This window comes from Sminthopsis crassicaudata, chromosome 6 (assembly GCF_048593235.1).
Source record: "Sminthopsis crassicaudata isolate SCR6 chromosome 6, ASM4859323v1, whole genome shotgun sequence".
NCBI lineage: Eukaryota > Metazoa > Chordata > Mammalia > Dasyuromorphia > Dasyuridae > Sminthopsis > Sminthopsis crassicaudata.
In genome coordinates this window covers 144,773,581-144,798,271 of record NC_133622.1, presented here as the reverse complement: position 1 = coordinate 144,798,271, position 24,691 = coordinate 144,773,581, and the positions used below count along the sequence as shown (strand labels likewise).

General features: G+C 35.0%; 1 long non-coding RNA gene and 1 pseudogene across 1 annotated transcript; one reads left to right on the top strand and one right to left on the bottom strand.

Annotated features, from left to right (window-relative positions):
- Positions 1-5,982: 5,982 nt before the first annotated feature.
- LOC141548037 (casein kinase I pseudogene) lies at positions 5,983-13,216 on the bottom strand (annotated as a pseudogene).
- On the top strand, positions 9,237-24,463 carry LOC141548038 (uncharacterized). The gene is made up of 3 exons (XR_012483724.1): positions 9,237-9,285; positions 11,847-11,941; positions 24,294-24,463. It is a non-coding gene; the product is annotated as an uncharacterized LOC141548038 (long non-coding RNA).
- Positions 24,464-24,691: the final 228 nt, after the last annotated feature.

The window sequence follows — 24,691 nt, the reverse complement described above, 5'->3', positions numbered from 1 at the left end:
GTGCATTCTGGGCTTGGCAGATAAAAGTGAAGAGATATATAAAATTTGGGCATAATATAAAAGAAACAGAGATGAGGTGGTTTGGTTGAACAGTGGAATTTAGGGGAAAATAATAATGTATGAGGCTACAAAAATAAACTGAATCCCAGCTGAAAAGCCAAACAGAGGAATTCCTATTTAATCTTAGACCCAATAAGGAACATCTTAAATTTATTGAGTAGGTGAATGGCACAGTCAGATCTTCACTAAATAAAAACCACATTAGCAGCTCAGGATAAATAGAAATGGGAAAAGACTTCAGGCAGAGAGACGACTTAGTGAACTATTGCAATAGCCAAGATTAGGGGTGATTCACGTCCCTAAGCTAGAATGAGAGCTATATAAAAGAAGGAAAGGGATCATTACAAGGAAAAGCTGTAGCACTTAGAGGGTAAGTGATACTGAAGAGTAAAGGATATTTAGATTTTCAAAATGGAATAATACAGAAATAATAATGCTAATTATGGAAATAGAAAATTTCAGCACAAGAGATAGTCTGAGTAGTAAAAAGTAGATTATTTTGGGGCATGTTGAATTTGAGATGTTTCCATGTAGTGATCTGGGCCTCATTCAGGCTGGTGTGGTACATGGAGTTTGTAATCAGAATGAAAAAAGATCTAGCCTGGATCATGTGTCAGGTGATATTTAAAGTTAACCTATTCTAGAACATGCAGTTTGAAACATCATTTGGCAAAACAAATTTGGTAAAGTAGAGTTCAACAAAGAGATCAGAGCTGGATTTATATATCTGAATACATGGTATATGATGAGAGAGAGAGAGAGAGGGAGAGAGGGAGAGAGGGGGAGAGAGAGAGAGAGAGAGAGAGAGAGAGAGAGAGAGAGAGAGAGAGAGAGAGAGAGAGAGAGAGAGAGAGAGAGAGAGAGAGAGAGAGAGAGGGAGAGAGGGAGAGAGAGAGAGAGGGAGAGAGGGAGAGAGGGAGAGAAAGAGAGAGAGAGGGAGGGAGGGAGAGAGAGAGAGGATATAGAGAAAGAAAAAATATGGGTGCAGGAGAAAACCTCAAGTAATAATTTTGGTTAAAGGGTATGGAATATGAGCCAGCAAAAGAGATTAAGAAGTTCTCTTAGAAGGAGAATGAAGAGATAGTAGTATCATGAAAAGCTGGAAAGAATATCTAGGAGAAAAGGATGGTCAAATATTTGAAACAGTAGGAAATATTTGATACAGTAAATAAGTCAAGGAAAATAAGAATTGGGATGGTAATGATCACACTCTTCAGATTTTCTGAATTGTTTTCTTTTGTACTGATCAACTGAATTTATTATTTACATTTTCCTGAATCTACTGATTTAGTAAGCCTTTTCTAAAAGCAAGTAAGGTTATTCTCTAATGCTTATTTGGATCATTTCCTTCTCAAAGAAGACCAAATCACTATGTTAGAGTCATTAACACAAAAAGGGTATCACTGTGTTAATCATATAACACAAAAGAGATAACACAGAGAGATATCACTGAGTTAGAGTCATTATAATGTGCCTGACTGTGGTTGAACAGATCAACACAAACTCTTAGTGCTCTATCACAGGCCAAACACGAATGGTCCCTATGAACATTTGGGGTGGATTCTCTAACATGGTGCATTTTGCGTTTCTTCTGAACACAAATTCCATTCTGCTTTTCTCACAGAGCATAGCACCTTCTCTGATGAGGGCACCCCATGCTGAAAAGTCCTGTACCAGTGTCTCCTATGTCATCTAATCAATCCAAAAGTTCCTGAGGGACCTTGAGAATGTGCTTTGTCTGACCAGTTTGCGAACGCTTGTCCTGTGTGAATTCTCCATTAAAAAAAAAAATCTTTTTGGCAAGTATATATTTGGCATTTGAACAATGTGGCCAGCCCAATGGAGTTGTGCTCTCTTCAGTAGAGTTGGAATCCTTAGTAGTTTAATTAAAGAAAGGATCTCAGTTTCTGGTATTTTTTTCTTTCCAGGTGATCTTCAGAATCTTCCTAAGACAAATCAAATGAAAGTGATTCAGTTTCCTGGCATGGCGCTGTTATACGGTCCAGGTTTCATAGGCATACAACAATGAGGTCAGCACAATGGCTCTGTAAACCTTCAGTTTGAAAGTCAGTCTAATACTTCTCTTCTCCCATTTTTTCCTTTGGAGCTTCCCAACCATTGAGCTAGCTCTGGTAATGCATGTCAACCTCATTATCATAGTGAACATCCCTGGAAAGTATACTGCCAAGGTAAGTGAACTTATCCACAGCATTCAAAACTTCTCCATTTGCTGTAACTGATGGCCCCACATATGGGTGATATGGTCTTGGCTGATGGGGTACCTATATTTTCCCGATGTGGTTACGATAGTATTAGCACAAGTAGCAGAGTAGGTTTTTTTTTTTTTTTTTTAATGAAATCATATTGACTTTTGCTAATGATTATTTCCTTTTCTACATATTCACTATCCATATTTTTAATAATTAACTATAGAATTTTCCTAGGCATGGAAATGCAAGTCATTGGTGTAGTTTATACACCAGTGGTTGGTTCTTTTTTTTTTTTTTTTTTTTTTTGAAACTTAAGACATTTAGACTTTTCCAGATTTCAATACCTCTCCTGTTTTCCATAGTCTTTCAGTTATTCCAGAGTGTTTTCCAATATTTTATCTCTGAACTTAGTTAAGAATTCAGCTAACCTGTAATGGGTTAATTTTAGAAATCCAACTTTCTGATCTCTTTAAGGAATTTAATTAACCTTGGAGGATATGTGGTAGCACAAAGGCAGGCCTAATATCTTTATACCACTGTCCTTCAAAGTTGTCTTATTTTCTGTCTGGACTGATATTTAGCACCTGAAGCACTTTTTAGTCTCTTTAGAAAAAGTGACGGGATATCTCTTAGCATTTATTACCAAATTTCCAATTATATTGTTTCCTGAATCTTAGCTCTATAACAAATTGTATTGTCACATATCATGACATCATTTACTGTTTTTTTTTCTTCTTTTTTTTCCCTATAACTACAAAACTTATAAAGGTGGAACTGTTTTTCTGGGTCTTTGACATAAGTGGAAGCATGCCACTGATCCATTTGCTGAGAGGCAGCACATCCCTACAAATATATTATCTTGCTCAAAGATGTGCTTCAGTTTGCCCTTTTGTTAAATATAAATCACCATGATGTTAATAGAAAGGATATGCCCAAATATATCAATATATCTAAAATTGGAAGAAGCAGGGAGACTTTTTTCAATTGGATGGGAAGAGTTAGGGAGGAGATAGAGGGTATACTAGTGATGGAGTTACCAATTTTTTTTTAAAGGACATAACACGAATTTACAGACATTTAAAATCAATGTTTTCTTTTGTTTTAATCAATGTTATATTGAATACTGATACTATCCAAACTAATACATAGACTACAAGGATCAGAGAATTTATTTGGACCACCATAGAACATTAGGTGCTTGATCTTTTTTACTTATCTTTGGTAGTAATCTCTCATAACCATTTTTGTTATACAATTGTCAGGGAAGAAGTCATTCTCCTTGGTAGAGAAAATAATATGTAAATAATATTCGATTCACTCTGCTTTTTTTCTGTTGTCAGTGATCATAATTTCTTCTCTCTCTTGCCCAAGAATTATTTTCTTTATTTTGCTCATCTCCCAAGCAAGAAAGAAAAAAAAAATAAAAGCGTTTCGTTGTCATTAGTTTACTTCACCAATATTAGCTCAGTTCTTCTGACACTATGATAGCATCATATTATATTATTATATCTAGCCTCTATTATTTTCCCTGGACCTCCATCATTTGTGTATACCCTTTCAGAATCTAAATTGGATGACAGTTTCAGACTTAAGCTTCATGTCACCCTTAACCACTCTGGAACTTGGTTTACTCATTTCTAATATGACAGATCTAGGTTCTGAAATATCTAAAGCCTCCTCGAGCCCCAGATCCCATGATCCTGGGATCTTCTTCCTCACACTTCCCTGGGTATTTATCCAGCTCTTTTCAAATAAATTCATTTCCCTTCTTACTCACTAGAACTGTTTACCTTTATTTCTTCATAATTTAATTCTTCATATGTCTCTTACTTGGATGATTTCCATTGAAAAATTTTAATCCATGAGATCATATGTATAATTTCCAGTGAATCTTTTGAAATATGTTTTTCAAAATGTAAGGTGCAGTGGACAATACGCAGTTTTCCCTTTCTTGTCTATGGAAAATTACAAAAGTAACAGTCATTTTCCCACAATGTCCCTATCATTTCCACATACAATAGAATCATCCCTATTAATAAGAATCAGGTCCAGATAAATATTCATTTATCAACTTATTGAAAGATACAATTGTAATTAAGGGAAGCCAAGATTTTAGTTTTCCTGCTTCTGGAGAGACTACCAACACAAACTTAGATAGCTGAAGATTCTCACTTCTACTATTTCAGGCTTATATATTTTTTTATTTTATCTTTCTAACTGATCTGTAATATATTATGATGAAAAAAATACTTCTTTCCCACCATCCTCTATTGCTCTTCATTTGAATACTAGCTATTACACTTCTACCATACAGTTCACAGAGACCATATAAGAAAATGCCATCTTCAACCTTTTTTTTTAATTTTATTTTTAACCTCTATGCTCTTTAGGGCACTTTTCTTAAAGTGGGCCCATCATGTTTTATTGCAAGAGCAGTCAATATCTTTCCCTGAATAATTTTTTCTCATTCATCCTTAGTTCATCCATGATTTCCATCCCATTCTGTTTTTATGTACTCAATTACTTCTCTGTCTAAACTCTGGGATCCAGCTAAATTGATGTTCTTTCTGTTTGTTTTTCTCGTTTTCTCTCTATACCTTTGTACTGGGATTCCTTATAAGTAGGATAAACCCCTTCCTCATTTCTCATTTTTAAAAGACATATCTCTTATATCCCGTAAATCATTATACTCTCTCTCTGAATTTATAATGCATTATATTAGTTCATATGAATTTGTTATTCATTTTATATTATTTGTGTTTGTTGTGCATATATATATATATATATATATATATATATATATATATATATATATATATATATATCAGGGCTTAGAGGGCTTAGTAGAATTCATCTGGCACAAATTTAAGGCTTAATAAATGTTGATTGGTTGACTAATTATCCTTATTTTATGGAAAATACTAAGGTTTCAAGGGGTAAAATAATTTGCCAGTAGCCACACAGCTATTATGTTTGAAGCAACATAAACAAAGGTATCACTTGATTCCAAACTTAGCCTGTTTTCCATACTGCCTCTGTGTTTATTAAATATGCTGCTCATCATATAGATACAAAGATAAGCCAGCATTACCATGTCCCTGATCTGAAAGAGTTAAAACTGAAAGTAGGTAGAGGTAGGAACAAGAATTGCATTCTATGGGACAAAATTTAGAAAGTAATATTCTAGACGTATTCTTTATCCATAACTATGGCATATTTTTAATTGATCCTTATGACAACAGCAGATCGCTATTTGACAACTTCAGATTGCTATTTAACCATATAATTCTCTTGTCAGTTATTTATTCTTCTATAGTGATTACATTTATCTCAGCAGCTTACATATTTAATTTTCTTATTTGTATCCCCAGTGCTTTGCAGAGTGATTGACATAAAATGAGAATTTAATAAAATTGCATTGTACATAAATAATACATTTATAAAATACAAACATTATAAAATAGTTAATATAAATTATGTATTATAACTTCTTATAAATAATGCACACTAAGAATTGAGTTTAAAATATTGCAGAAATATTATAAATATAATGTTCTTAATATAAATAACACAATCATTTACTGTTTTCGTATTGTACATGGGTTTACTAGTAAGAGCCTAACTACAATTTTTTAAACAAAGATGCTCTTGTTTTTAACACCAAGAATTTTAGTTAATGCAGAATCCTAAAGACAATCTACTAGAAACCCAGTTTTTTCTTAAGACTTCCCTTTAATTGTTGTTATTTCTATAATAATAAACAGGCAGAGTCTTTTGCATACTTGAAAACCAGAATCTTGGATTACACATAAAAGCCTCCAAAATGTTAAGAATATTACGTTTACAGCTTGCAGACCCCAAGAAGGAAATAAACCAAGAATGCCCCATTTTGAGCATTGACAATTTTCACAACTGTGGCTACAGATGTCCGTGCCTTTCTTCTGAAGTGAAATCTCAAAGTAGTGGAGTTCAAAAAGAAAGGAAACAAAAATCAGCACAGGCACATTTTCTTCCGAGTTAGCACTTGTATGCCAACTACTTAGTTCACCTTTTCCATCTTGAAAAAAAAATTTGAATCAAAAGCTGAGCATTGTTTTACTATCTGTTAATATCCCCAGTTATAATAGCTACAACTCATGATGCAGCATTACCAGTGCTACGAAGAACAGTTCTTTATACTCAGTAAATGGTTGTCCACAACCACTTGCAAGCGTGTACATAGGAAATAAAATGTCTATGTTTGGTGTGTAATAAGGCCTACTTGGATCATCTCTTCCCCTTAATCTGCTCCTCTTCATGCTTGGAAAACTGTGGAATTGTGTGGCTGTTGATTTTGACCACTAGAAGAGGCCGGTTCCTGAGTCTCTTTCTGCTTCAGTATTGTCCAATCATATAAGTAGTCATATTGATAGTTCAGAGACTTGAAAAGAGTCCGGAATAACTGTCTTAGATAAAAATAATCTGGGGCTTCCTCAAAGTGGAGTCCCCTACAATAGGTTAGATATGTTGCAAATTCAGGAGGAAATCCACCACATAAAGAATCCACAGAAGTGGACATCTTTTTTTCTATAATCTTTTCATACTTTTGCTTCCTTGTTGCAGCTCTTAGTCCTTGCCAGGGCAGGCTGGTTCGGTTAAAGTACATTAATACATAGCCTAGAGATTCCATATCATCCCCTCGACTCTGCTCAATGCCAAGGTGGGCATTGATGCTGGCGTAACGGGCAGTGCCAGTGAGATTTTTGTCTTTTCTGTATGGTATGTGTTCCTTTGTTTTGCTGTCTCTGTACTTTTTGGCTAAACCAAAGTCAATAATGAATAATTTGTTACAGTGACGACCAGTGCCAATAAGGAAGTTATCAGGTTTAATATCTCTATGTATAAAATTCTTTGCATGCAGGTATTGGACTCTACTGATCATCTGGTCAGCTAACATAAGTACCGTTTTCATTGTAAACCTGCGGGAGCATATATTAAACAATTCTTCGAGACTGGGCCCCAGTAAGTCCATGACTAGAACATTGTGACCCCTTTCCCGACCATACCATCGCATGTGGGCAATGCCCGACCCCCCTTGGAGAATCTTATACAGCTTGGCTTCAAAGAACAGTTGAGGATGCTTGGACGTCTGTGATTCAAGCTTCACAGCCACTTCCTCGCCATTGTTGATGTTGACTGCCAGGAAGATGTCCCCGAAGGAGCCATTCCCGATTTTCCGCACCAGTTTATATTTTCCTCCAAAAATTAATTGGGACTCGGAGCTTTTGCTGATATTCATCCTGGAAATGGGAGAAGAGAGAGGTTCCTCGGGGCTACGTGGAGATGGGGGATGGTATGAACTAGGGCTCACTCACAAGAGGTGTGTGGTATTTCGGAAGGCTTCTTGGGGCCGGAAAATTGATTTTAAATAAAAATGGAACTCTTTCTCCGAATTACCAGTACGCGGAGGAAGAGTTCCCAGAGGTCCCACTTTTTAAGTCCACACGGCAGGCTCCCAGTGCCCCATCCAGGAGCTACAGCTGCCCCTGCGGCCCCTGCGGGCAATGACCCGGGCTAAAAAGGAACCTGGTGACGGAGGGGGGATGGGAGGAAGGCAGTTGTGGCGCTTCTCTGCCACTGCTCGGGGCCACTAGCCGCCCCCCTGCCAGCACCAGGGTCAGCCTGCCAATATTTCATCACCCTCTTACCAGTTTTACTTCACGCCTTCTTTCCCCGGTCCAGACCCCTACTTGGCTCTTCCACCTTAACTGGAATGATTGGTGCATCACAATAAAACTTAAACCAAATCACAATGAGGACCCGTGGTCTTGAACAGTAGTCTGCCACTGGGGAATCGTTATAGAGCTTCTCTAGCAGACCTGTCCTTTTATTCCCGATAAATCTCCAAGGCATAAATCCAAGCTCCTTTCTCCCGGGGAGCTGATTTACTGCTTTGGAGAGCGAGAACTAACGAGAAGGGACAGAGCAACCTCAGCGCTGAAAGAGGCGACCAGGGACGGAAGAAAGTGCATCGGTCGTGGAGTGGATTTCTGAGGTTCAAATCCCACTTGTGGCAAACCAAATGTGAGCTTTGTGTGCTTGTCACTTAACCTTGGGAAGCTTCGCTTTCTTCATCTGTAAAATGAAGAACTTGGAATAGATGACCTTGGACTTTTCAGTTCTAGTTCCGAGAACTATTCCCACCCCAAAGGGATGGAATCCTACTACTAAACTTTTTTCCCGGTAAGAGAGGGCAAGTACGTTTTCGTTTTTCTTCCTTCAGTTGTTCTCTCTTCTTGGAGCTATAGAGAAGTTAAACAGATCAATGAATCAGTATTGTCATATTACTTCTGGCCTCTTTCTCACAGCTTCAGCCCCATTCCAGTTCTTGAGGTTTCCCAGACTTGCCATTTACCCTCACAATGGGGTGAGGAAGGATTTAGAATAAATACTTCCTTGCGGTTCTTACAACATAGCAAGGTTCAGTGAAAGAAGGGCTGTTTTTGGAGCTGGAGCATCTGCATGTGATTACTGCCTCTGACACTTCCTAGCTGTGTGGCCAAAGATGAGTCACTTAATTACTTTTGGTCTCATTTTCCTCATAATTAAAAAGGAGAAGCTGAGCATTATCTCCTGTAAGGTCAATTTCAGCTCTAAATCTGTGATCTACAAAGAGATGGAAGAAGAAAATGACCCACCTGAACAAATATAGATTTATATGTATATATGTAGGTAGATGTGTATATATACCCATTCATGCACACACATATATAATGCATGTATATCTGTGTGCATATATACACTTATGTGTGTATGTATACATACACACAGCTCTTTTTGTGATGGCAAAGAATTGAAAAGTTAGGAGATACTTATAAATTGGGGAATGGTTGACCAAGTTATTGACTATGAAGATGATGCAATTCAATTATGCTGTAAGAAACAAGGGGTGTGGTTTTATAAAAACCTGAGGAGACCTTTGTGAACTGATGCAAGGTGAAGTGAGCAAATCCAGCAGAACAATCGACATAGATGTGTATGTAACAACAGCAATCTGGTAAAGCTAATAGATTTTAAAAGGCTTATTTATTGATCACTATAGTGACCCACCACAATCCCAAAGGATTTATGATAAAACATGTTATCTCCAGAGAAATGATCAACTCTTAATACAGATTAAGATATTTTTTCTTCTTCCTCTTTCTCTCCCCCCATCCTTCCTTTTCCTCCATCCTTACTTTCCTGGCTTTCTCCCTCCCCTCTCCTTTCCTCCTCTCTCCTCTTTTCCTCCCTCCATTTCTCTTTCACTCTCTCTTCTCTGTCTCTCCCCACTTCTTTCATTTTTCTCCCAATTCCTCTTATATCTCTCTTTCTTAAATGTAACTAATAGAAAAAATGTATTTTGCTTAATAATATATTGTATATATTATTATTTTTCTTGTCTTAAAGAAGGGGTAGGAAAAAGAGAATTTGTAACTAAAAAAGAATAAAAAATTCTATAAAAGAGAATTTGTAACTAAAAAAGAATAAAAAATTCTATGCTTAATTTAAGAAACCAATAAAAAGACTTACAGAACAAGGTTTAATTTGCAATGGTAGAGTTTTAGACACTTAATAATAGAAGAAAAAAATAAGGAAGGAAGAAAGGAAGAGTAAGGAAGTGAGGGAGAAGGAAAGAGGAAAACAAAAGAGAAGAGAAAATAATTATTTTAAAAATATAGGAAAATCCTAGTTAAATAAAAACAAGAATACAAGTTTCTTGCTTTTAACTTTTGAAGTCTTTCTACTACATTTTTCTTCTATAAAAAGGATAGAAATAAGTACATAGTACAACTGTAATAATGTGACTATAGTATACAATCATATTCTAATATTCCAATATTCCAGTGAATTTTTGATCTCAACAATTTAGGCATCCTCATCCCCTTTTCCAATGATACAGATCATAATCCACATCTTTGCACAGATGGTGTTTATAACTTCCCATACATTTACCATAGATGATCTCATGCAATATTTGGTGGAATTTCTGGTGTTTTTTGACATTGAATTGATGCCTAGGAAGCATGCAGGATTTCTCTCTATTATGCTTTTCATACATGATTAGCTCATTTTTTCCTCTTATCACATATTCTTTTGATAACATTCTTTACAATCCTTTTCCTACATAATAAAGAACTATCTTATTTATAACCTCCAGATGCTACTCTTTACAGATGACTTTATAGTGATTGCTTCAAGCTCCAGAACATTGAAAAGAGCCCAATTTAACTATCTAAGCAGGAAAACAAAACAAATAAAAAAGTGAATACCTTTTGATGAAATTATGACATACAGATGGATGCATCATGAAAGGATGAACTGAAGCAATGAAGCTTCCTCCTCCTGGGAATTCTCCAAACTGCCAACATGAGGCCAGTTTAAGTGAACAAGCTACTCCAGAGGAAAAAAAAAATAGAAGAATTGCAGTCAAATGCCATATCTATCATGCCACATATAGAATCATAATGTAGCGTAACATTTTTTGAATTTTATTCATATCTTTCCACTTTATTAATATTTAATACATCTTCTCTTCCCTTGCAAAGTGCTAATCTTAATATAAAAAAGAGTTAATCCTTGTCAGAAAGTATTTGATGCTCACATTTTTTTTTCTAATTAAACGCTTTCCTTCAAATAGTTGAATTGATTTTGTTTCTGCAAATGCTTTTAAAATATTTTTAACTGTTTATTTGTGAAAAAATTTTCTTCCTCCTTTGGTTAAGAATTCTTTCCCTAGCCGTAGCTATGAATGGCTCCTTATGTTCTCTCTCTCTCTCTCTCTCTCTCTCTCTCTCTCTCTCTCTCTCTCTCTCTCTCTCTCTCTCTCTCCCCCCCTCTCTCCTCTCTCTCTCTCTCTCATACACACTCTCATTCTCTCTCCTCAATATTGAGATTTTTGAAATTTATACTACACATCCACTTGTAGCTTATTATGATATATGGTGTAATTATCTAAAATTGTTCTAAAACAATTTGTCAGCCAAACTTAAAGTTTTGAATTTTAAAGTTTTCCCATTATATTTTATTACATAGGATGCTATTCCCCAAGTAAATTATGTTCTTAAGTTCATTGAGTTCCGTTTTATCTGTTTCCTCCTTGCCCAGCCCTATTTGAGTTGCATTTATTTTTTAACTAGTACCAAATATGATTTCTACTTTATAGCATTAAAAGTGCTAGCTATTCTCACTTTCAATCCTGATTTTTCTTTCATAATTACCCTTGAGATTATGGAACTTTTGTTTCTCCAAATTTATATAATTGCATAGTTCTGTCAAGTATCCCTTTGGAAATTTGATTGGTAAAGCAGTAGACCTGTGAGTTAATTTAGATAGTCTTTTCAGTTTTATAATATTGGTATGACTCAGCCAGGGCCTTGAGAAGTTCTCTAGTTATTTAATTTCTTACATTTAAGTTTATATATTTAAAGAACATTTTGTACGTATAGTTATGCAGGTCTTTAGATTAAATGTCAAATGTTTTATTTATTTTGTCGTTATTTCTAATGTACTTCAATTTCTCTAAGTTCCCCTCACATTATACTATTACAATTTTAGCTCCTGCTTTTGGACTGCTTTCCTGATTTCTATTCCCTTTAATGGATTGGCTTTCCAGAATTCAACTGCTTTTATGAGCTAAGAGCTACTGAAGAGTGAGTTAGCATCCCTCCCTGCCCTCTCCCTCCAACTCTTTAATACTAGGCAGAATTTTTTAAACATTTAACTCTTAATAAAGAACAGAATGTTTGTGGTTTGCTCCCAGGTGGATTTGATTTGTGACCTATTGTGACTATTCTTCTTGCCCAAGAATATGAAAGTAGTTTTAAAATTTTTGCTAGGTAATTCCTGAGGCTGTAGGGAACCTCCTGCTTGACCAGGAGGGAAAATAAACAAAAAACAATCTTGACTGTTTTTATGTTTTGTTATCTTTTGGACTGATTTTAAACTTCCTTAAAAATTATATTTACCTGGGAGTATTGCAATTTGATTTTAGTAAAAGGACAGACTTTAAACTCTATAATTTTTTGGCTCTAAGTGATTCATTGTATTAGATGCTGAATAACAACCAATCAGATGCTCTATATCCTCAAGGTTCCAGGGCCAACCAAAAGGGGACAATGGGAGGTGGGACTAAATTTCTAATTTATTAACTCACCAATCCTGACCAGAAGTGCTTTCTACCATGATTATCAGATATCAGCTAACTTCAATTCAATTAGTTTAACACAGTTAATGTAATGGGACTCTCTCCTTATTGGTAGAAATGAAGACCTTGCTCTATGTGGGATGGAATGAACTTGGGGAGAGACAGTTTACCCTCTCCTCCTTTATTCCTACCTCCAAATAATCAAGTTTTAAGTTCTGTTTGAGTACTAGTCAGCTTCCAGCTTTAGGAATGAAGGAAGTGGCCAAATGCTCTTAGGGTTAGTGAAGGAAAAGATTCTGAGAAGACATGAGTGTAGTAGACAGTCTTTATATTATTATATCTGGCTTGCTATTGTAGAGATTTTGGGGAGTTCCCCCTGTGTGAGGATCTTGGACATTGTCTTGATTGAATTATGTCACTACCATTAGGAGAGTATTATTGTGTTGTCTGGTATGTATTCTTTTATGTGTGCCTTTGATTCCTAATTTTCTAAGATTTGGATAAATGTGTTTCTTTACTATTCTCTGTGGGTATTCATTGTGGAACTGGTAATTAGTGGTAATTAAATCTTAGTTTCAAGCTTGGATTCCCTTTTCTCCCCAGAAATAACAAAACAATCAAAGGCTACTTTGAAATCCCAAGCATATCTCTCAGACTGATAATATATTAAAAAGATAGATATTCTTCAAGCCTAGTGCCTACCCCTTTTCTCTGAGGAAAGTGGTAACTTCAGGTCCCAAATTCCTGCTGCTTCTTCAGGCTTGAATGCAAATCTTCCTTGGAAAAGAGTGGGTGAAAGAGATGAAAGATGTCTCTTTGGCCTCCCTTCTAGTCATACAATAGCCTCCATGACATAGGTGGGCCTTAGTACACATGTGGGGCCCACACTTCATGCCTTAGCTTTTTAGAAAGTGGTATTTAATAAGGTGGCCTAGTAATAGTACTTGATATAAAATATCCTCTAAAATCTGCAATATATACTTCTACTACTATATACAAAGTACAGACAAATTGGCTCAAACTTGAGGGACATATTGCAAGTGCATTACAGATTGATGAAATCCTTTTGCTTCAGAACTCATAGTTTTCATCTTCTTAATTCCTATATCTTTTTAGACCCTTCTACTTTTTTCATCTCATTAAGCCTGTCTTTGGGTCAAGATGCTATCATCAGTCATCAGAGGCTGCTAAGACAACAATAGGAAGAGGGAATATCCCCAAACTACTCCAATATCTTTACCAAGAAAACCCCAGATAAGATCCTTGAAAGGTTGACTGAAAGAATTGAACAACACTCAACAGTCAAGAGTGATTGGGGAAGCCTAAAACAGAGGGAAAATTCTTTTCATCTGTCTTTTTCCCCAACCAGTTCACTCTCAGAGATTTTAATGGAATGTTTTTTATTAACTTACCATTGTAATTCAAACTAGCTTTCTGCCTTTATAAGTGCTTCAAATGACATGACCAAATCCCTCAGCCAATCCAAACTTAGTGGACAAACTAAATCTGTTTTCATATGATGAATATATTGGGGTTTTCAATTTGGTCTGTGGTAATTGATCCATTCATAGTGATCTCATATCACTAAGATGCCTTCTACAACCATCTTTATCTACAACCTTTTTCCTATTCTATGCAAAGAGCTGTCTATTCTCTTTACTAAGTTAAATCCCTCTACATGAATAAGTAATCTTATTTTATTTTTTCTTTTCCAATAGATTGCCAGTCTTCATTTTTTCCCTATTGGCTCCTTTCCTATATTTTACAAATATGACTATCCTCTTATTCTTTCTTTCTTTTTTTTTTTTTTTGGTTGGACATTATCAATACTTGCTATTTCTTGCTTTACAGAAGTGATAAAACCCCTAGGTTCAGTCTTATGTATTTGATTATTCTAAGCACATAGATCTGGTGGGAAGTTGGGATTTTGAGTGTGCTCTCAGTATGAAATTTCTCTAGTGTTGCTTCATGAAGGATTTTAACCTTGTCAGAGATTTTGTCAGCTATTGTAGAAGAATAGGAGCTTAAACTTGATCTTAGCCCTAATGCTTACTATTTGTATGTCTTTGGGCAGTCACTTAGCTTCCTTGAACTTTAATTTCCAGGGTACATGAAGTGTTTCAGAGAGTAATTTTCAGAACTGCTCAGAACCTTTGGAGTTCACTTATCACTCAACTCTCACCTATGGCTCCAAAAAAAGTGTAGTATGCACAGCAACCACACTCCATTATAAATTCTTTTGGCATATGGACTAAATCAGATTGAAGGTAACCAGGAGGTCTCAAACCCATTGGTGAATTAGGGGGAAATCTATCCCAAGTATGTGAATACTGAGGAATAGATGGATGAGAACAATTTATTCCAATGGCATGAACATAGATGAAGCAAGCACTATGGAGTGCTTAAAGCTTGGTCAGATACCACAGATGCCAAGGTCAGATACTACATGCTTGAGCAATATTTGTAGAGAGTCACAGATAATTGGGGAACTCTCGGTGAAGTATAAATCCCTTCAGCCTAGAGGAAACCTGCTGACAATGTCTGGTTTGGCTCCCATCTCCCCTAAGGGCTCTCGGCCTTCCTGAGCAGTCAGGGGGCAGTGACAATCTGTGCTGAGATTGAAGCAGAGAGATACCAGGTGGCAAATTACATACAACTGCAAGTTGTTTATGTGGTCTCACGTGGTCAGTAGATACTTAGAGCATGCTCAGTGTTGCTTTGGTTTCATAAGGGTATTAGGGTATATAAGGGTGAGAGAATTTGGAATAAATTGACTCCATGTTTTAACCGTCTTCTGGAGTCTTGCCTCATCATTCCTCCATTAAGACAGTATATTTTTTCACCCTAGCATGGGGGCTCTAGAAAGCACAGTATATTTTGTCACCCCAACTTGGGGGCTCTAGAAAGCAGGACACAACAAATGCCAGTCATCTTGACTTTTGCCTTTTCACTTGACTTGGATCACTCTGGAAGAGAGAATGAGCCTGATGACTTAGTGCAACTCTGGCTCACTTAAATCCAATTCATGTAGTAATCAAGATAACACATCTTCCATTATTTTAACCTGGACATCATTGGTCCTTTTTGAAAATGGAAAATGAACAACATGTTAAATTTTTCATATCCAAACTTAGTGTTTGGACTGATAATTCCTGAGGTCCCTTCCAGTTCTATCCAAAGAAATCATCCTACTATATCAATCCACAATTTCTTTTTAGAAGTTTTTATAAGTATTTTGAACAAAATGGTCCGTTACAAAAAAAAATAGTAGCCACAGGAACTTGAGACCTTTTAAATAGTTTTTATAATAATGCTATATTTTAATTAAAATTAAATTTTGACCATATAAAGTAAAAATAGAGTTTCTACTAAGAGGGATATTTTCATGATGATCCAAGATAAAGATAGTGATTTAGATGTTAAACCCCTTGATTAAGGAGTGAGAATGGCCTGGGCATAACCAGGCTCTAAATAAGTCAATTCTACCTTAAATAAAACTTTCAAAATAACTGAATAAATCAAGTTTTTGATCCATTAATTTTAGACCCTATCAAGCCCAAATGAAGAAGGGAAGAGAAGCAGAAATGAGTTAGAAAATACCACAAAGAATTCCAGAATCATCTCTGGCCCTTATTCCTTTCTTTGGAAGAGGAATATTAGCTTATGTTCATATTGTATTCATATAGTATGTGATGGTGTTTTTTAAAGGAGTGTTAAAATCTTTGTGGTCACTTTTTGGGTTTTTTCCCTTGCAAAGATGCTGGAGTAGTTTAACATGCTCTTTATAACCAGGCACATTCTTACCTCTCCAATCTTCTTCTACTTCACTCTTCTCCTTGTACTCTGAATTCCAATGACATCAGTCACTTTGCTATTTCTGGGACTGAGGTGTTTTTATAAGCTTTTCCCCATTTCTGCAAAATTATTTCTCCTCATTTCTACTTCATGACTTCAAACTCATTAAAAATTCTGTGAGAAGCCTTTCCCAGCCCTCTTTATTTTTAATAGTATTTTATTTTTCCAAGTACATGCAAAGATAGTTTTCAACATTCACCTTTGCAAAACCTTTTGTTCCAAATTTTTCTTCTTCTCTTCATCCTCCTTCTCCCAAGATAGCAAGTAGTAAAATCAATATAGGTTAAAAAAGAGCAATCTTCTAAACATATTTTCATATTTGTCATGCTACACAAGAAAAAATCTCATCAAAAGGTAAAAATAAACACAAGAAAAAGAAACAAGCAAACAAACAGAAAACCATTCATTGATCCACATTCAGTTTCCATAGTTCTCTCTAGATTGGGATGATACTTTCCATCTCGTCTATGGAATTATCTTGGATCACCTCATTGTTGAAAAGAGCCAAATCCATCACAGTTGATCATTCTATAATCTTGTTTTTACTGTGTACAATATTCTCTTGGTTCTGTTCACTTCATTTAGCATCAGTTCATAAAAGTCTTTCCAAACTTTTCTGAAATCAGTCTGTCATTTCTTTAAAAAAGTAATATTCCATTACATTTATACACCATAACTTTTTCAACCATTCCCCAACTGATGGACATTCACTCAATTTCCAGTTCCCTGCCACTACTAAAAGAGCTGCCACAAATATTTTTTGCATATTGTCTCCTTTTACCTCTTTTATAATCTCTACAGACCAAATAATGACCAAATGTTATGCACAGTTTTATAACCCTTTGAGCATAGTTCCAAAGTGCTCTTCAGAAAAGTTGAATTAGTTCTCATCCACCAATAAGGCATTAGTTTTGCCTGTAGACAACATATTGCTTGAGTTCTCCCTTTCCCTAGCTTCCTTCAAAATCAATGCTAGATCAAATCTCTGAATGGATTTTGGAGTGACAGACCACAAACATTCAGAAGATAATTATTTTCCAGTTTTAAGATATCTTGGAAGGACTTTGGGAAAGGTTTTTCTTACTGGGCAGTCACAGCATGGAGAGGTCCAGTGCAGGGAGGCCTGGTGTGCCAAAATACAGCAGCATTGGTTACACTGTCTTGCTTCAGAAGGCCAGTGGATCAGTAGACCAGTTGTAAGACCTCAAACCAACAACAGAAAGTAAATTGTGAGCCTCAAAACATAGCACAAGTGATACTTGACCAGACTCACCTAGCAGTGAGAAAGCCTGAAGCCCCCACAGCCCAGGTCCCACTTTCAATCTCAGCTCCAAGCCTGCACAAGAAATAAGAAGCCATTTTCCCCCTGCAAACAATTTTTGAAATTTGAAACAATTTTTCCTGTGCCCTAGAAGCTGAACTCAATTTTTAAAAATGAGCAAAAAGGCAAAAAGAGCTATGGAGACAAAGAAGATCATCAGAACAGGAACCCAGAAGAGGAGAACAAGGTGCAAAATGTCTACAGATGAAAACTTAAAGGGGGATATGAACTAGTCTGCACCAAAAAAAAGGCTATCTTGGGACAGTTCAAAAAGGATCTTAAAAGAGAGAAGAAAAATTGGGAAAAAAGAAATAATGTTATACAGGAGAAAGATTAGGGAAAGAGCTTAGAAAAGGAAACAAAAAATTGAAGAAAACAACTCCTTCAATAATAAATTTGACAAAATGGAAAAAAGAAAACAACTCCTTGAAAATCAGAATTGGTGAAATGGAAAAAAAAGTTACTGTTAAAAATTAGAATAGGTGAAATGGGGAAAAAAAAAAAACCTCCTTTAAAAGTACAATTGGTCAGCTATTAATCAATTCCCCAAGAAAAAATCCCCAGGACCAGATGGATTTACAATGTGAATTCTACCAAACATTTAAAGAACAATTAGCCCCAATGTTATATAAACTATTTGAAAAAATAGGGGATGAAGGAGTCCTACCAAACTCCTTTTATGACACAGACATGGTACTGATACCTAAACTAGGTCGATCGAAAACTGAGAAAGAAAATTATAGACCAATTTCCTTAATGAATATTGATGCTAAAATCTTAAATAAGATATTACTAAAAAGACTTCAGAAAATCATCCCCAGGATAATACACTATGATCAAGTAGGATTCATACCAGGAATGCAGGGATGGTTTAATATTAGGAAAACTATTAGTATAATTGACCATATTAATAATCAAATTAATAAAAACCATATGATCATCTCAATAGATGCAGAAAAAGCATTTGACAAAATCCAACATCCATTCCTACTAAAAACGCTTGAGAGTATAGGAATAAATGGATTATTCCTTAGAATAATCAGGAGTATATATTTAGACCATCAGTAAGAATAATATGCAATAGAAATAAACTGCAACCTTTCCCAGTAAGATCAGGAGTGAAACAAGGTTGCCCACTATCATCATTACTATTCAATGTAGTACTAGAAACGCTAGCCTCGGCAATAAGAGCTGAGAAAGAGATTCAAGGAATTAGAGTAGGAAATGAGGAAATCAAACTATCACTCTTTGCAGATGACATGATGGTATACTTAGAGATCAGTGGAACAGATTAGATACAAAGGACAAAAAATGGTACATCTATAGCAATCTAGTCTTTGACAAACCCAAAGATACCAACATTAGGGATAAAAATTCATTATTTGGAAAAAAGCTGTTGGGAAAACTGGAAATTAGTATGGCAGAAATTAGATATGGATCCACACTTAACAGCATATACCAAGATAAGATCAAAATGGGTCCATGACTTAGGCATAAAGAATGAGATAATAAATAGATTAGAGCAACAGAGAATAGTCTACCTCTCAGACCTGTGGAGGAGGAAGGAATTTATGACCAGAGGAGAACTAGAGATCATTATTCATCACAAAATAGAAGATTTTGATTACATCAAACTAAAAAGTTTCTGTACAAACAATACTAATGCAAACAAGATTAGAAGGGAAGTAAGAAATTGGGAAAATATTTTTAAAGTTAAAGGTTCTGACAAAGGTCTCATTTCCAAAATCTATAGAGAACTGACCCTAATTTATAAGAAATCAAACCATTCTCCAATTGATAAATGGTCAAAGGATATGAACAGACAATTCTCAGATGATGAAATTGAAACTATATCCACTCACATGAAAGAGTGTTCCAAATCACTAGTGATTAGAGAAATGCAAATTAGGACAACTCTGAGATACCACTACACACCTGTCAGATTGGCTAAGATGACAGGAACAAATAATGATGAATGTTGGAGGGGATATGGGAAAACTGGGACACTGATACATTGTTGGTGGAATTCCAGCCATTCTGGAAAGCAATTTGGAACTATGCCCAAAAAGTTATCAAACTGTGCATACCCTTTGATCCAGCATTGCTGCTATTGGGCTTATATCCAAATGAAATACTAAATAGCGGAAAGGGACCTGTATGTGCCAAAATGTTTGTGGCAGCCCTTTTTGTAGTGGCTAGAAACTGGAAGATTAATGGATGTCCATCAATTGGAGAATGGTTGGGTAAATTATGGTATATGAAGGTTATGGAATATTATTGCTCTGTAAGAAATGACCAGCAGGAGGAATACAGAGAGGTTTGGAGAGACTTACATCAAATGATGCTGAGTGAAATGAATAGAACCAGAAGATCGCTGTTCACTTCAATGTTGTATGAAGATGTATTCTGATGGAAGTGGATATCTTCAACATAAAGAAGATCCAACTCACTTCCAGTTGATCAATGATGGACAGAAATAACTACACCCAGAGAAGGAACACTGGGAAGTAAATGTAAATTGTTAACACTACTGTCTATCTACCTAGGTTACTTATACCTTCGGAATCTAATACTTAATGTGCAACAAGAATATGTTATTTACACACATATATTGTATCTAGGTTATATTGTAACACATGTAAAATGTATGGGATTACCTGTCATCAAGGGGAGGGAGTAGAGGGAGGGAGGGGATAATTTGGAAAAATGAAGGGATAATATTATAAAAAAAATTACTCATGCATATATACTGTGAAAAAATATAAATAAAAAAAATAAAAAAAAAAGTACAATTGGTCAAATATATTGGAGATAAATAAGCTAAATTTTAAAAATTCACTAAAATTATAATTGGACAAATGAAAGTGAATGACTCAATGAGACATCAAGAATCAGTCAAATAATAAAAATAGGAAAAAAAAGAAAATGTAAAATACCTCATTGATAAGACAATTGATCTGGAAAATAGATCTAGGAGAGACAATTTAAAAATTACTAGACTACTTTACACCCATAATAATAATTTTTTAAAAAGCTTGGAAATATCTTTCAAGACATTATCAGGGAACTGCCCTGATTTTCTAGAACTAGAAAGTAAAATAGTCATTGAAAGAATCCACTGTTCACTTCCTGAAAGACACCCCAAAATGAAAACTCCAAGGAATATTGTAGCTAAATGCCAGAATTATCAAATCCAGGAGAAAATATATAAGCAGCCAGAAAAAAAATAATTCATATATCAAGGAGCCACAATCAGCACCTAGCATTTTCTACTTTAGGGTTTGAAGGGCCTGGAATTTGATATTTCAGAAGGCAAAAGAACTTGGACTATAGCCAAGAATTAACTACCAAGCAAAACTAAGCATTATCTTTCAAAAGAAAAGATGGACTTTCAATGAAACAGGGAATTTTCTATTATTATTGATCAAAACATCAGAATTGAACAGAAAAATAAAAAACAAGTCTCAAGGAAAACATAAACTTTTAAAGAAGAAAGAAAAAAATGATGTTTTTAAAGATTAAAACGTTTATATCCCTACACGGGAAGATGATATTTGTAACTTTTAAAACTGTTTTTGTCAGGGCAGGTATAAGTGGTATACTTAGAGAGTGTAGATATAAGCTGAATTTCATGTGATGAAATAAAAAAAAATAATTGTCTAAAAGAAATTTTTACTGGGAAGAGAAAAGGAGAGGTAAAATAGAATAAGTTACACCACAGGAAGATGCACAAATGAACTATTACCAGTTGAAGGAAAGAAGGAAGCGGGATGAACATCATTTAAACCTTAATCTCATTGGATTTGGCTCAAAGAAAGGCTAACACATATACTTAATTTGGTATACAAATTGATCTCAACCTATAGGAAAGTAGAAAGGGAAGGGGGGAAAGAAAGGTAAAGGTCAGTTGAAAGATTGCCAAAAATAGAAGGAGAACAGGAAAAGAAAGGAGGGGAGGTTGAAAAAAGGGAAGGCAGATTGAGGGAGATGATGGTGAGAAGGAAAAGGGTAAAAGGAGAAAGCAAAGTATAATCTGGGGAAAGTGGAATGGTAGAAAATAAAGAGGTAGTAATTTTGACTGTAATGTGAGTGGGATAAATTCTTCCATAAAAAACCAGAATCTTCCAACATATTGTTTACAAGAAACACATTTAAAGCATAGTAATACATGCATAGGGAAGGTAAAAGGCTGGAGCAGAACCTGCTATACTTCAGCTGAAGTTAAAAAAAAAAAAGCCAGGGTTAGTGATATTGATATCAGATCAAGCAAATGCTTGAAAAGGAAAAATTAAATCTAATTAAAAGATATAAGGAAGAAAACTCTTTCCAAAGGGTACCACAGATAATGAAGTAATATCAATACTAAACATAAATGCATTGAATGATACAGCATCTAAATTTCTAGAGGAGAAGTTAAGAGAGCTGCAAGATGAAACAGATAGCAAGGCTGTACTAGTGGGGTATTTCAACATTGCTCTATCAGAACTAGATATCAAATCACCAAAAAAAAGAAAGAAGAATAGAATTTCATAAAAATTAGATATGATAGAACTTTGGAAAAAAATTGAATGGGGATTGAAAGGAATATACCTTTTTTCGGTGGTATGTGGCACCTACACAAAAATTGGCCACATATTAGGGCATTAAAGAAGCCTCAAAATCAAATGCAAAAAATACATTCTCTTCAGATCATGATACAATAAAAATTACATTCCATAAAGTGTCAGGAAAAGATATTAAAAACCGATTGAAAACTAACTAATCTAATCCTAAAGGTAATCCTAAATGGGTCAAGCAATAACTCATAGAAGCAATTGAAAATTGTATTCAATAGAATGACAATAATGAGAGAGCATACCAGATCTTATGGGATGCAGCCAAAAAAAATTTTTAGGAGAAATTTTATTTCACTAGATGCTTACATGAATAAAATAAAGGAGGAGAAGATTAATGAATTGTGCATACAACTAAAAAAAAATAGAAAAAGAACATATTAAAACCTCCCAACTAAATCACAAATTAGAAATTCTAAAAATCAAAGGAGAGATTGATAAAATTGAAAAAAAAACTACTAAACTAGTAAAAAAAAAACCACCCCTAAGAACTGATTTTGTGGAAAAAAAATAACAAAATTGAAAAATATCTGGTTAATTTCATTAGAAAAAGGAAAGAAAACCAAATTACCAGTATCAAAAATGAAAAGGATGACTTTGCCATTAACAAAGAGGAAATTAAATCAATAATTAGGAGTTATTTTGGCCAGTTGTAGTAAATAAATCTGATAATCTAAGTGAAATGGATGAGTACTAACAAAAATGTAAATTGCACAGATTAATAGAGGAAATAAATTAAATAGTCCCACTACACATCTCTCAGATTGGCTAAGATGACAAGAAAAGATAATAATAAATATTGAAAGGGATGTGGGAAAACTGGGATATTAATGTCTTGTTGGTGGATTTGTGAACTGATCCAACCATTCTGAAAAGTAATTTCAAACTATGCCTAAAGGTTTATCAATCTGTGTATACCCTTTGATCCAGCAGTGTTACTACTGGGTTTGTATCCCAAATAAATTATAAAAAGGGAAAAGAACCCACATGTGCAAACATTTATAGCAGCTCTTTTTGTAGTGGCAAGGAACTTGGGTGGATGCCTATCACCTGGAGAATGTTTGAATAAGTTATGGTATATGAGTGTAATAGAACATTATTGTATTACAAGAAATGATGAGCAGGATGATTTTAGAAAAGCCTGGAAACACTTTCCTGAACTAATGGTAAGGGAAGTGAGTAGAATTAAGAGAACATTGTACACAGCAACAAGATTATATGATGATCAACTGTGATAGACTTGACTCTTTTCAACAATTATATAATTCAAAGCAATAACAAACGCCTTATGATGGAAAGAGTCATCCAAATCCAGAGAGACACTTATGAAGACTGAATATAAATCAAAGCATAGTCTTTTTGTTTACTTGACATAGTTTTTGTTTACTTGTTTTTTGTTTGTTTCTCATTATATATTTTTTTCTTGTGCAGCATGACTAATATGGAAATGTGTTTAGAAGAATTGCACATATCTCACCAATGTTGAATTGATTGCTGTTTAGGGATGGGGGAAGAGAGGGAAAGAGGAAGGAAGGGAGAAAATTTTGGAACACAAGGTTTTGCAAAGATTAATGTTGAAAACTATCTTTGTATTTATTTGGAAAAATAAAAAGCTATTATAAAACAACACCAAGCAGAAGAATAGCTAGAAAATGTAGGAATAAGGAGAAGTTTCCTTAAAATTAAACAACAACAACAACAACAAAAAGTAATGCATTAGTATCACAATTTCCCTACATCCCAACATTTATCATTATTTTTTGATGTCTTCTTAACCAGTCTCTGAGATGATACTTCAGAGTTGTCTTAATTTTCATTTCTTTAATCAAGAGTGATTTAGAGCATTTGCATTTTCTATATGATTAAAATGACTTTAATTTCTTTGTCTGAAAATTGTCTGGTCATATCATTTGTGCCATTCCTCCTTAATCTTAGTACCTTTTTATTTGACCATATCTGATTTTCTGATTTTTCCTGTTTGTCTACAGGTGTGTTCATTATTACCCCCATTATAGTGTGAGCTTCTTGGGTTCAGAAACTTGTTTTTTAACCTTTCTTTTTATCCTCAGAGTTTGGCACAGTGTTTGGCACACAAATTCCAGTTGCCAGACTGAATTGTCACTGTCAAACCCTCCATCTTGACAAGTACACTTTGAGGAGATGAGAGGAAGGATGAAGGGGAGCTGAGTCTTCAGGGGAATGTGAAGCAGAAGAATAAATTGCATCTATAACACTTAAAGGTGTCTCATTTGTTTCATTCTTATGTGGGAATGAGCAAGGACCTCTTTAGCTGGGAGTGCCTTCCCTGTGCTAACAAGAAGGGAAATGTAGGAGAAATGAGTTTAAAGTAAGAATTGAAAAAATGAAAAAAATATAACTGAATTTGAGGGGAAAGAGTGTTTGAAATTGTACAAGTAGTTAAGCATTGAAAGCTCTGCACTAGTATTACTTGACTCTACTTAAGAGT